This window comes from Emydura macquarii, unplaced genomic scaffold, assembly GCF_026122565.2.
Source record: "Emydura macquarii macquarii isolate MOO-44397 ecotype Brisbane River unplaced genomic scaffold, CSIRO-AGI_Emac_v2 contig_2372, whole genome shotgun sequence".
NCBI lineage: Eukaryota > Metazoa > Chordata > Testudines > Chelidae > Emydura > Emydura macquarii.
Window position 1 is genome coordinate 365,617 of NW_027132509.1, and position 14,246 is coordinate 379,862.

General features: G+C 40.2%; 1 long non-coding RNA gene across 2 annotated transcripts; it reads right to left on the reverse strand.

Annotated features, from left to right (window-relative positions):
- Positions 1–230: 230 nt before the first annotated feature.
- LOC137161799 (uncharacterized) lies at positions 231–13,324 on the reverse strand. 2 transcript variants are annotated; one of them, XR_010922174.1, is made up of 4 exons: positions 13,238–13,324; positions 3,869–4,188; positions 3,205–3,290; positions 231–1,739 (listed from the first exon to the last, which is right to left on the reverse strand). It is a non-coding gene; the product is annotated as an uncharacterized lncRNA (long non-coding RNA). The 2 variants fall into 2 exon arrangements; XR_010922176.1 differs by having other exon boundaries at positions 3,869–3,986; positions 13,238–13,292.
- Between the last annotated feature and the right edge of the window lie 922 nt (positions 13,325–14,246).

Consider the following 14,246-nt stretch of genomic DNA (forward strand, 5'->3'; position numbering starts at 1 on the left):
AAGGCAGGATTGATTCCTACATTATGTTCTACCGTGCTTTTTCTGTTCCACTTTTAAATGACTCCAATGATGAAGCTTTAGTCACCTACCTTAGGAGATTTCTCCACAGTCTGATGATAAACTAACTAACTCACTCACTCACAGGAAGTTTCTACTGATTTTTCACGGCTATGTTTTCTTAATTTCATCCTGGGCTCAAAATCAGCCAGCTGGGAAAGGAATGTTGAGGCAGAGGGGGGTGTTACTAGGGGAGGGGAACGGGTCACAGAAACTGCTGGGGCAGAGGAGGAGTGAAGGAGACATTGGGAGTGGGGCCTCAGTAGAGTTCCACTTCCACCCACTTCTAGACATTTCTATGCATATTTGAGACAGCAACATTGTATCCATTCAACACTACAGCATTGTACTCATTCAGAGCCATGCACTTCACCATTGCACCACCCTTAAAAACAGAACCATTGTACCTGCTAAAAGCCTCTTTCAAATCTGCTGTTGGTTTGAGAGTTAAATATACTGGACAGTTACCAGTTTGAAAGTGAATGCTCTTTCGAGAGTTAGGCTGCTGGAAACACAGCTTGCTCCACTTTCCCTTTTAATAGTATCACTGTTGAGATCCCCACCCTTGGAAATGGAATGATCATCGATATTGTTCTGTGAGCCAGCGTCAGACACCAGGAACTTGTGGTGTTAAGGGAAGCGAGTCCTGGGTTTAGGGAATCAGAGCTATGGGTCTGTGTGTGTTTGCCGGTGTGCTAAAAAAAGTCTTCTTACGCCTATTGGCCACTAGAGAGAGACATAAGCACACACGCCTACTTAGATCAGCATGCTTACACTCTTTGTCCCCCACCCATGTGCCTTTCTACCTGCAGAGCAGTAAAAGGAGGCTTGACGTCGGTGGAAAGGGCTGTGTATCAGAGGGCAAAGTGAAGCTATTCCACATATTGTTAGCACGGCAACACTTTTTGCTGCAAAAACGTACCGCATTCCCAAACCAATGTAAATAAAAAATGCAAAAAATGCAAATTAAAAATGTATTTTATGTTAGCATATTAGTGCTGGGAATGCTGCCTTAGCCAGTGCACAGACTAAGACATACCTACATCTCCAGATACAAGAGTTGTGCTGCACTTTTTTTATGTTTGCAAGTACAGCTTAACAATATATTACCCAGCACATGATCAAAAGAAAAAAATAGCAGGGGCACAATTCAGATCTACATCTACATTTCCAAGTAAAAAAAAAAAAAAACCCCAAAAAACCTCATCACTTAAAAACAAACAAACTATAAATGAAGCCTAGTGAACTAACAAATTACGCCAATGAACCCATCACAGCATAAAGCGTAAAGCTGTACACTAGCCTTGGACCTTTCTGCCAACCCCATAGGAGTGGCCATTGAGCCAAAAGGCATATCTGCCCATCTTTCAGGATGGCGCTGTTTTCAAGATCCAGCATTAGTTTGGGGCTTACCACTACATAAACTGCAAAACCTGATACCCTTTAAAGTATCTAAAGTGAAGAAATTGAGTGCCTCACAGAATGTGGTAATGAACTTTGGTGCCATGTGGGTGGTGGAACGCACACACAATCTGTCATTATAACAGCTCGAGGAGTTAGACCAATTTCACATGAAGGGAGGTACTGGTTTCTGAAGTTTTCTTTCCCAGCTGGAGTCCCAGGCACTTGTTGATCTTCTGTCTTCATACAATATTTCCAGTTCATTTAGAAGTTGGCTAAAACTTAAAATAATAATAAATAATCATTCGAGCTTGAGGCTGAGCTCAAGCTCCTGAGACTGAAGTTGCAAAACTAGCAAATTCTAGTAAGGCTTAAATCCTGGAGTCCTTATTCTGCTAAAACACTTTTTACAGTAATGAGAATTTTGGGTACAAAGAACTGCAGCATCAGGCCTCCACTGTTAAAGACACTGGAACTTCATATATCTATTTAAATTCCATGTTAGTCTTTTGAAACCTATCTCCTTTTGTGCTTTCCAGTAGATTTGCTCCAATGCCCCCCATGCCAGCCCTGATACTGGGTATAAGTCCTCCCACCAGCTGATTGGGACAGTAAAAAGATAAATCTCTTTTAATGTCACTCCCCCATAAAGGGCTGGCTGCTCAGTTGTTTTCCTATCTTCAGCAGGTGGGGATAACTTTTCTTTCTGACTATGTCAATTTTCAGTAAACATTACCATGGCATATAGGAAACTCTGGTAAAGCTATCGGCTGTCACTTTACATTTCAGGGTTTTTTCCAGGTCTTCTTGCAGGCTGGGGTTCTTTACAGGGAAGTGTGCAAGATGGGCCCCACAGTAGTCAGTCTGCAGCCCGCTAGCCTATAGTAAGGCGGGGTGAGTTGCCTGCATGGTCTCTCTGTTTTGGGTTCTAGTATTATGTTGCAACCTTCCTCAAGAGTATTTATGTTTTTGTATAACTTCTCTGTGTGTATGCTGTGAACTAACAGTTGCACGTCAGTATTAGTTATTAAATATGGTGCTTTCATCGAGGAAAATGTGTTTTTTCTTTTGACTCCCAGAAAAGCACTCTGTGCATGTGCCTGGGTCTGTGTATTTCTGTGCGTGCCCAAACGTATTTACAGAGGAAGTACCGCACTAGATCAGACCAATGGTCCTGCTAGTCTAGTATCCCGTCTTTGTCAACGGCAAACACCAGGTGCTTCAGAGGACCATTATACCTTTTGTGAACCATATGAAATAACCCACCACTAAGGGAAGGGCCTTCCAAATCCTGTCAAATTGTGGTTGACCTGTGGCTTGAAGCATGAGAGCTTATAAATGTTTAATCCTTTATGAATCCTACTAAGCTCTTAGGATATTTGAAAGTAGAGTAGCCCACCAATTGCCCTGCTGTCCCATCACTATTAATTAGCCTGTGAGATGTGGCCCTCCAGTTCTGGATTAAAGGCGAGATCAAACCAAAGCTCTGCACATGAATAACCCTGATTTTGGAAGACATTGGAGTCCAGATGTCACAGTTGGTTCTGTCTATATAAGGAACCAACCCCAAATCCTAAACTGACACTCCTCAGCGCTTTGTAGCTAGGGCTCAACTCTCAGGTTTAGAAAATCATATCGTGAGTTCACCAGCAGACTGACTTGTTCTATTGCACTTACTCAAGACTAAAAACGTTGCCTCCCAGCCCATGCAACCCAAGTATGGAAGGAAGAAAACGGTTTCCTTACCCACTGCAAGGTGCACTGAATTCAACAGACAGAAAGTAGATCAAGTGCATGAAACAATCGACACAATGTTCCAATCAGAGTGACACCTAATAGGTCATAACAAAACTCATGACTGAATCAACCTAAATGAATATGAAAACATTGCATGAAAGCTCATCTCTCTTTTCCTTTTTTCTTCTTCTCTGTCTCTTTTGACTATAAAATGTTGCTTCTTATTTTATTATTATATACTCTATCCTGGCTTTTGTTCAGCCAGCCCATGTGACCTGGCATTTATTAATTTTTTTTTTAAGACTCCAAAAAAGTCTTAAGTAAGGTTTCACTGTTGCTTTGACCTCAGAACTGCATCAGTAAAATATATGCTGCCCAAGGTAAAGAGGCTCTGCCTTCCATCAAGGCTTATTGCTCAAGAATCATCTCCACATCATGATCTGAGAGGGCAGATGCTTCATCTATACGTATGTTTCTCCACACATTCTTTTCTCATGATTACAGCCTTACCAGGACAATCTCAGCATATGCTGGTTTCAGAAAGTGGGTCCTGCATGCTGCAGTCCATTAATCTCTGCATTTTTTCCTAAGAATCTACCCTACAGTTGTTCTAGTATTGGACACTGGTGTTGGAATTGTCACGGCCTCGGCCAGCATAGAAGGCTATTCTTACCTGTTACTTTGATTTCTCTTAGCATCTCTGTAGCCAACCTGGACATCTCACCCTGCTTTATTATGGAGTTAGGACTGTTTTAAGGATTGTTTTCTTATGGACGTAAACACATCTGCATCTATATCTATAAACAATACAGACATTGAGTTGCTTGCAAAGACTCAAATGGCCAAATCCTGTAAATCTTTTCTTGTGTGAGAAATCCCGTTGAAGTCAATTGGGGCTTTATATGGGAGTGATGTCCCAAGAGCCTTCCTTTCTCCTGGATCCATCAGATGGTAGGATGATTTCAACTCACTGTGTGGTCTGGCAGAGAGAAACTAAATTAACAGGTAGGAAATTATTATTTATCCTGGTCCTAGATATAAACTTGCATAGTTTCTGGCTAGTCTGACCTGAAGCTATTACTTTACATTTAGAATATTTACAATATATTCAAATATAGAATAGCTGTTTTATTATAATAAATAGTGTCTGGAGACCCCATTGTGCTAGGAACTACAAATATATGGTAGAAGAGAGCGACTGCCCCAAAGAGCTTACAGTCAAAACAGACAGAGGGGGAGGAGAAACAGGGGCAAACAGAAGTGACATGACTTTTAGAAGGTCATACAGCAGGTCCATGGTAGACCTGGATATAGAACCTAGGCTTCTTGAATACCAGTCCATAGCGCTACCCCTAGACCATATTATCTCTCAGTTGTAATTTGTTATTTTCCCAGTTATAGATTCACACCTCACAATCACACTCTAGAAAGAATGGTGAATACACAAATGAAGAATCTCAATTGTCCATACTTCTGAAGAGATGCCAAGGACTTCACCCATTGACTTTTATGCGGCAGAACTGAGTTCTATATATATTTGAATAATTAGAAATGTAGATAATAGAGAGCCAATAAAACAATGAAGCATGCTGTGTGTGTGTGTGCGTGTGTAAGTGTAAGTAGGAAAGGTTTGCATAGAGGGGGCTTAATTGGGATTCCACTGCATTATATACATAAATAGTGCTTGGTAGCAACTGGAATACAATGGCGTATATTGATAGAAAATGTCGAGAAGCTAAAGATACTAGCTAAAGAGGTGACCTAACAACCTTGTATAAGACAATCCAACAGCTAACAGGATACTTTATCAGTACTGAATGCAAATGGAAAGACTCAGTACAGAAGAAGAAGAATAAAAGAAAAGATGGGCAGAATATTTTCAAACTGTAAATAATAATTTAAAATTTTATTAAATAAACCAACCCAAACAAACTGCTAGAAATATGTGATGAAGAACTACCCCAACAACTTGATTTAGGAGATACTGAAGTGGAAGAAGCTTGGAAAGCCATCAGTAAATTCAGATATAGGAAAGCAGCTAGAGAGGATAACATTAGTGGGGAGTTGCTTACAGCAAGTGATAAAACAGCCTTTTGGGCTCTCCTTGTGCTTTTGGCTAGAATATGGAATGAAGAAGAGAATACAACCCAGTGTAAGAAAGGGTTATAGTAAAATTGCCAAAGACGGGTGACCAGCTGCAATAACTAGAGAGGAATCACATTACCCTGAGGGCCTGGGAAAATCATGTGCAACATCATCCTATAAAGAAACAAATCTCCAACTTTAAGAAGAACAAGCAGGTTTTAGACCACTAAGGTCATGTGTAGACCATATTGTTGTTCTAAGACATATTATTGAACAAAGAATCATCTGTATAAGGCTTTTGCTGTCCTGACTAATTTTATAGATTTCCAGAAAGTTTTTGAAAGTGTAGGCAGAAACAGTCTTTGGAAAAATATGGCATATTATTGAATATCAGCAAAAGTAATTAGAATCATCAAGGCTCTGTATGGTAATGCCAAATTGCAGTCCGAGATGATGACAACATCAGTCAATGATTTGCAGTGACAAATGAAGTAAGGCAAGGGTGTTTTATGTCCCCACTATTGTTTGCACTGGTCTTGGACTATGTCATGAGGAGAGCAACCACAGAATACAACTGGGAAATTTTATGGACACATAATAAAGCACAATTGGATGATCTCATTTTTGCTGATGACACTGTCCTGCTTACTTCAATATATTGCTTAAGGGAAGAGAAGACATATTGTCAGACAAGACAAAACAAATTGCATACTCGTCAACAAGGGGGAAGACAAAATATATGGCTATCAATGTCCCCAAAACAACCAACAGAGTAAACAGAGAATCACTAGAAGTCAGTCATTTTACCTATCTAGGGAGTAAGAAGTGTAATGATGGTGACACCATGTTAGATATTAAGCAATGAATTTAAAAAGCTGCAAACAACTTTCAGAAATTTGAAAAGATTTAAAAATGTAACATCATTGTTAAAATTTGTATTTTTGTATCCATGCCAATAGTGCTGTGTCTTTTCTCCTGTAAGGAGCAGAGTTATGAAAATCGACAACAGAAATTGATAAGACGATTAACTCATTCCAAAGTAAATGCCTGTGGAAGATCTTCAGAGTCCATTGAACAGAGTTTCTTGCAACATCAGAAATTCTAAGTAGAGCGATAACCCCTGGGAAAAGTTTGAAGGTAACCAAGAGAAACATTACACAGAACAAGAGAGAAAGAAGCAGAATCCAGGCTTCTGAATGTCATGCAGATGAACAAACCAGCACAAGACCAAAATAAATGGTGGAACCTGATAGACTCCCTCTGCACCTGAGGATGTGGGAGGATAAAATAGCATCAGCAGGGCTGGGATTGCAATCACTGATGCTGTTTTGAAATTCGAAAAATGTAAATGTAACATTATTATTTTATTTAATCAGAGTTTATCATTGTCCTTGATGAAAACAGATGCTCAAACATAGTATCTCATTATTGACTTATTATTAAGATTTTATCAACAACAATTGCACGTTAGAGCCACTGTTTGGTGCTGCCTTCAAATTCTCTATATAAAAGCCTTCTCAGTGGGTTACATGCACAATTACCATATGGGATAAGCATGTGACTGCAAGTACACATTACTTGTACACTGTAAAAGGCCATACACCTCTGTCACTTGGTAGAGAAATAATGAAAACAATTCTATATTTTTTCTTATTTGCTTCTATAATAAAGAACCAGGATTTAAAAAAATTGGAGTGTGTTTTCTGTCTTGAATACAATCCAGCCAAATGATCAACAGAAAGCTTTTGCTGTCCTGACATGGAGGTTCAAGACCGTTAGGCGGTTGGTGCTGAGATACAAAGCTAAAAGGCACCTTTGACTACCATAGACAGAATGATTTACAAAGCATTGTAGAATGAAGTACATCTACAACCTACATTGGCTGTCAGGATGTGGGAGGTTGTGGCTTCCAATTGTATTTGCTAGCAGAGTGTTCTGTTACAAGTTTGTTTTGACAGAAGCCAGGCATCTCTCAAAGGTAGTTCACAATCTGTCAGAGAATTGGGAAAGGAATTCTGCCCTTTGGGAGGACTTTCATTACCTCGTTAACAGCCAAATCGTGAAGGCACTGTCCTAGGTTCTGAGCAACATCCATGAGGATGATTGGAAACAGCCTGCTATCCAGGGCTGCATTCACAGTGGCTTTCTTTGAGACAACACAGGTGAGCGAGCTAGCATTACACTGGGCAAGGGGGACACTTGTACATGTCTGTCCCTCGGTGATCTCCAGGGGGAGGAAGATGGATGTGAGCACCATCTCCATTTATCAAAGACACACTATGCAAACATGGGTTTCACTCTGGAGTGTGGTGATGGGGACTTGTTTGCCCAACATAGAAACTATCAGCGGTCTTGCCATTCCACTGTGCTAACTTCAAGCCCCTGTTCGTTGATGTAGTCGGCAGGCCACGGATATGTTTTCAGTGTTACTAAGGCTTTGCCTTCCTCCCGGGGTGCTTGGAAAAATCTAACATGCATTCCCTTCGCAGCCAAGACTGGGCTTGATTTCCATCCTGGGAGCGGGTGGTATTCTGACCGTCAGTAGTTCTACATAAGGGCAGCCTGGGAACATTATTGTTATTACTACTAATTTGTTTCTATAGCATCATTGGTGCGTAGAGCACCGTAGAGACATTAAGGAAACACCAGCCTTGTCCCAAAGAGCTAGACTACAGGGCCTAATTGGTTGAACTAGCACCCTGGGTGATTAATTTTGTTCTCCTTTTCTTCTAGAGTCATGTATATGAAAACCCCCCTCTCAGAGCACTTAGAAGTTTAGCCTCCACTTTATATACTGGTGTTAAAAGTAGATGACAAACTAGAGGCAAGACTCACAACTTGGTTCCACTATTACTGAAGTTCAGGTAGGCTGGTCCAGCATCAAAGAGAGAGATGCTGTGGGATCATTTCTGGCTGACACGCTGTGTGACAGGGTAACATGTGCATCTCAGCCAGCTTTCTCCATCTTTCAAGATCAATCTGGAAGGCTGTAGCCATATTACCAGTGGATTGGGTCTGTTACCAGTCCACACCCAAAGACTTACATTGGCAGGTATGGGAGTTCCACGCACAAATTCTAAAAGCAACTTTTGGCCCCTTTCATTCTAAATCTAAATATTTCCATTGGAACTATTATCTGACATAGATTTGCAACAAATAATTGACGTAACGAGTTTAGTCTTTTTCCTACTAATCAGGTTTCTTCAAGTAACTTTTTGACTATTTTTACTCTACACTTTGATCAGAACTCTTGGAAATTCCAGCTGTGCTATTAGAAAAATTGCAAGGTATTGTTTCTGTTCCCTGGCTGGATGAGCATGCAAACACTAGCTGTGCAACTTCTTGCACACAAAGTTTAAAATCCAATTGCCAAGAATACTCATGTATGGAGTTGTGATGAATTTCCCAATAGTCATTTTGCCAGTAAATCGCAATAGCACAAAGGTACATAGAAACAAAATACAAAAGTGGCACAAATGTGGCTTCAAAAATATATTTGGGGAAAAATGCTCTGCTGTGTAAAGTGCCGTCATATGGGTTCATGTACTGAAAATATAGCTTTCATGAGATTTAAATAATGTATAAGCTTTGTGCCAGCCCCCTTCAGAGGGCTACATTTAACATTTAAAAATTTGAAGCAATATTCATGCATCTTTCACATAACTCTTCTTTGAAACCAGCAAATTATTCCATGTGTGAATGATCTAAATGAATCCCAAAATATAATAAGTAATGTCACATCAGCTATGGAAAACTGTTTGTCTCCTGGAATACTTCTAAATTCCGCATCACTGTGGCCCCAATCATGCAAAGATAGGAATCATCCCATTGACTTCCAATGTGTAAAGTTAAGCACCTGCACAAATCTTTGCAGGTTCATAGCCTTAATAAGTACTTGGTAAATAACCAGCACTATATTTATTTTTCCTGGTCTTGTATTATTCAGTTATAAGACCATATCAGAACTGCATAAAAGGAAAAGTGTATCAGCAATATGTGTAGGGAACACATTTGGATGGATTGTAATATCACCTATCTTAGTACAGGGGGGAAAAAATTTCTCTCAAAAGACAAGACACTCAGTAAAGAATAGTAAGTACAATCCTTTTTTTTCATTTGAAATGCCTCTCTCCAGGGGGCCAGTAATCCAAGACTATTTCCATAAAAATCTGTTGTTTTAACAGCTGTGTCTGCAGTATAAGGTTTCACATTTGGAGACCTAACACAATTAAAGTCCTCCCCACGACCTGATGAAATGGCTTCTTATTTACTAATTCTCCTCAATCATTTATACATGGGAATATTTGGAGTATGGTGCATAGAGAAAAGTGGAGATGGTCTTGGAGGGTACATCAGGATGTGTCTCTTTGTTCCTTCTTTACTCTTTATGGCAGATGCTACATTTTCTCACTTTATTATTATTATTATTAGCTATTTAGTATTTGTTTTATGGTAATGTTCAGAGGCCTTAATAAGATCAAGGCCATATTATGCTAGGTGTTGTACAAACACAGACGCCATTTCTCACGTCTACAAAGTGGAGGGATATTCACCAACATATTTACTTTCTCAGGGTCAGATCACACCCTCTTTGCACCCCTCCAGCTCTGCCACAGAATGGAAGAATCTGTGGGGGGGGAGGGGGGAAGGGGCAGCTCAGGGAAAGAGAATTCTGTGAGGTTCCCCAATGGAGTTTTTGCCAAAGTGTTCCATGTGTGTTTGGGGCAAGAGGGGATCCCCACCCTCTAGAGAAAGCCCTTGTAGATTCAGGAGGCCATGGACATCTGTACAAAGACTCTGTGCCCCTGCACAGCCTCCAGGCATGACTCCACGGGAATGTGAAGGGGTACTGAACAAAAGTCAATACAGCCCAGCCAAGAGATACATTATTTATGGGACAAATTTGCCATTGCAGGTCAGGAGGCAGAGGGAAAGAGACGGCCTTCCACCTTGGCCCCAACCATTCACTATCTTGATTCTGCCCATCCCACACCCAAACCATAGTCCGCAGGCTCCAGGAGAGTGCAGAAGGGTGCCCCACAGGCTATTGAACCTTCTTTCTGAACATGAGGGTGGGCTTCCCCATCTCAATTTGGATGCTCTTGGTGGGATGCATTTTATAAATGGTTTTCACCTTTGACACCTCTGGAGCACTAGCTAGAATGTAAGTGAAGTGCACCATAGTTCTACAAATTAGGATTCTTCATCTTAAAAGTGAACTGAAGTGCTTTAAATTTTTTTGTAAAAGATGCTTAAGGATCTTAAATAAAGGATATGATCCTGCATCTCTTTCTCAAGTGAGTAGTTCTGTTGAGAACCCATGTAACCCTTTATTTTGTCTAATATATATTTGTTAGTTACGTGTATGTTTCCCATTGAGAGACAGTGAACTTTGCTTTGACGGGAATTGAAACAGAGGAAAATATATTTGGTGTATGTGTGTGTATGTGTTATGGTTTCACTGGTCCATGCCTGAACAACAACAACATAATTATTTTGGTAGGAGACCCTATATTTTTAGCTATAGTAGCAGAACACCAGCAGAGCAGTGCTTAAGTGAATCACAGTGTATATTAGACTAAATCCTGTATCAAGCACACAGTCTTGAGTAAACCAGCTAGAGAGGTCTACTGTTTTCCAAGGAATGAAATTTTCTCCCCAGGCCACAGACCAACAGCAGAGCCATGGCTTTTGCAACTCCTGCATCCTAGTGGATATTCTAGTAGACTATTAAAATCATGGTCTCCTTTGTTTTCTGTTGGAGAATTAGTAACTTCAGGAACCAGCAGGCGAATAGATCTGTTGTTGTTCTGTTCAAGTCAGAATCTAGGTTTTGAACAAGTAGGATGTAGTTGAAACTTTTTAACTGGGGTGGAAGGCTAATGGATCCACATGATCATAAATCCTCTGGTCCCATCACTTTATCTATCAGCCCTCCCGCATAACATTTCTTCACACAGAGGCACAGAGAGCCTCTGTCATGCCATCTATCACATCTGCACATCACAGGGGGGAGACAGACCCCTAATGCATGTTTTACGTATCCTCCCCCTTACCTCCTACTCACACAGCAAAACCCTACTGGTTCTGCTGCCTTCCATGCCAATGGATGAGCCATGAGTGTAGGATTTGCCCCACTCACTTCTGAATGTAAAGCAAAAGCTCCTGTATACTGTTCAGAACAGCAGATATACAAGGGACATACTCAAATTAAAATTCATCACCAGAATAACTAACAACTTTAATAGTGTCATGGTATACAGGGATGAAGATGTCCCCATATATTTATGTTACATTTCCTTGCCATACTTGTACCACTTTAAATTATGAAAAGTGAAAAAATAAAATCAAAGTCACTTCACGCCCTCTGTCTCCTCCCTTTTGTTTCCTCTTTGTATATGGGACAAAATAGACAAGTCAGTTAGATTTCTAATCATTTGCATTTTCTGGTTCTCATAAGTCAGCATAGCGATGTACTACCTCTGTTTTAACTAGAGGCACCCACAAAAATGGTATCCCTATTCTGTAATAAACCCTGTGGACCTGACTGGGTGTATGGCAACTGACTCATCAGTGTGGTATTTGTTCCCCTCTGGGCCTGATCCAGAAAGATATGGGTCTATTATAACTCACAGCTACAGAGCTTGGCTCACTAGCTTAATATGTACAAACTCAAACTTTGAGATACGAGTCAATCCCCAGTACCAGCCAAAGTGCCAGGCTGTTATATGAGACATTGAAGGCTAGACAAGTCCCCATTTGTGTGATGGTCTCCATCCTGGCTGACAAAAAGGAAATGATCTGACCAATGAGCTACATATATTTCAAAAGACGAGAGGTCTAGAACTTAGGAACTTATTACTAATTTATTTCCCCAATTGAAAGAAAAATGTTCATCCATAACCATAACTAACAAAAGGCAACACACTTCTTAGCTAACAATTGTATTAAGTGCAGCTTGCAAGAAACGTTTGTTAAAAGGAACTGTTTACATTAGAAAAGAATCAAATAAGAGGGGATGTGTTAAAAGCATATAAACTGATGAATGGTTTAGAGAAGGTAGATGGGGAATTTCTGTTCGCCATCCCTCAGAACAAAGGGAAATTCAATGAAATTAAGAAGATGGGAGATTGAAAACTGCTCAAACAAAATACTTTTTCCACACAACATATGATGAATCTGTGGGACTCATTGCCACAGGAAGTTGTAGAGGTCAAGAACTTAAGATTCAAAATGGGACTGGACATTTATATGGCTATCAAACATATTTAGAGTGGTCATAATTAATGATCACAAAAAAGATTGGCTTAATTCCTGAAGCACAACATCTATTGGACACATGGATAAAACCTAGGTGTGTGTGTGTGGGGGGGGAGATTATCCCACATCTACCTACTGCAATGTTCTTACATCATTCTCTGAAGAATACTGGCCCCAGTCAAAAGACAGAATACCAAACTAGAGATGGACTTTTCGGCTGAGCCAATACAGCAGTTCCTATGTTTACATTTTGACCCTGAAAATATATCTATTGTATTGACAGTACTACACAAATAGCTCTGAAGCACCTATCCTCCCCGAGACTTTTTTGGAAAACATTTGCTGTTTGGTGCAGCCTGGTCTATTCTAACTGTTGCTCTTTTGAAGGGTTTTGGTTATATATAAAGGAATGAATTCATGAGAGTCAGGGAAACCACTTCATGTTTTCCTTCCCTTAGGTGGTAGGATGGGGAGAAAGCATCCTAAAAAATATCCAAATATATAACCACAGCACTGCAGCTATTGCACTGCAAACTCTACAGGGACTAGTGGGCCTTTAAAAATAAACTGCTTCAATAGATTTTTATATATCTATATAGATATAGTTGACTATATATATCCACCTGCATGGATCACAACATAGGATCAGGACCCAAATGAACTAAATAAAACAAGTAGAAAAAATAATAATACTCACAAAGGAAGAAGCTCACTGAGGGTGACATTCACCTACATCGTGAAGGTACCTTACCCAAAACCCCTGCCATTGTGCACCAGAAGCCCTTTATGGAGGGGGAATGGGAAGCATCACTAATCAGGGCCCTTTTACACATCCCTGCATGTCACCAGGTGTGTTCTGCACTGACACTAATAGGCTAATATGGGGGGAGGCTTGATTGCAAGAGCTACTAGATCTGCTCTTAGATGGCATAAAACTTTTGCACAGGGGGCTTCATGGGGCAGTTAGACATGAAGAGTCTGTGTTGCAGTTAATGCTGGGAAAATGCCTTGAGCTAAAAACTGGTATTTGCTTTGCACCTCTTTTGTGCTCGCTTGCTGTGGATAGTCTAACAAATACATTTGCTAGCAGGACAGTCTATGATAGTGGCAAATTTTAAGTGAATATTCATGGAAAGATAACATTGAATTCATAAACACCAATATTCACACCAGACCTCTGAGTTGAAGACTTACACTCCTCCAGGAAGGAAACAAGTAACTTAACAGGTGAAATTGGTGTCCAATCAAAATTAGCCAAGGGGACTCAAATTTCAAAAGCTTTCAATGAGCTGTTTGCAAACAGTGTGCCCAGGAGGGATGAGCTGTAAATTATTCAGTAGATAATTCTGAAGCATAAATAAATCTCAAATAAATGTGAGCTGCTGGCAGACAATTTGTGAACAGAAAATGTAAATAACTTAGTAGCTATGAACAACTTGCTCAGTGCTAGTATAGCCTCATCAACTCCCTGTTGGTTGGGCTGGGGAGCCACTTCTCCAACCTTACCAGAGTTTCCCACAAAAACTTGATTCACTTTATAAAGGAAGAGGTGGTGTTCCAGATAAAAGCTAGTGTTTTGTTGAAGCATTTAACCTATGTTTGTACTTCGGGCCCTATTAAACACAATTTAGTGACTCATTGTACAGGGCAAAACTCTAATTTTCCCCAGTATAGCAGTTTCATATATATCTCCATTGGAAAGCTGG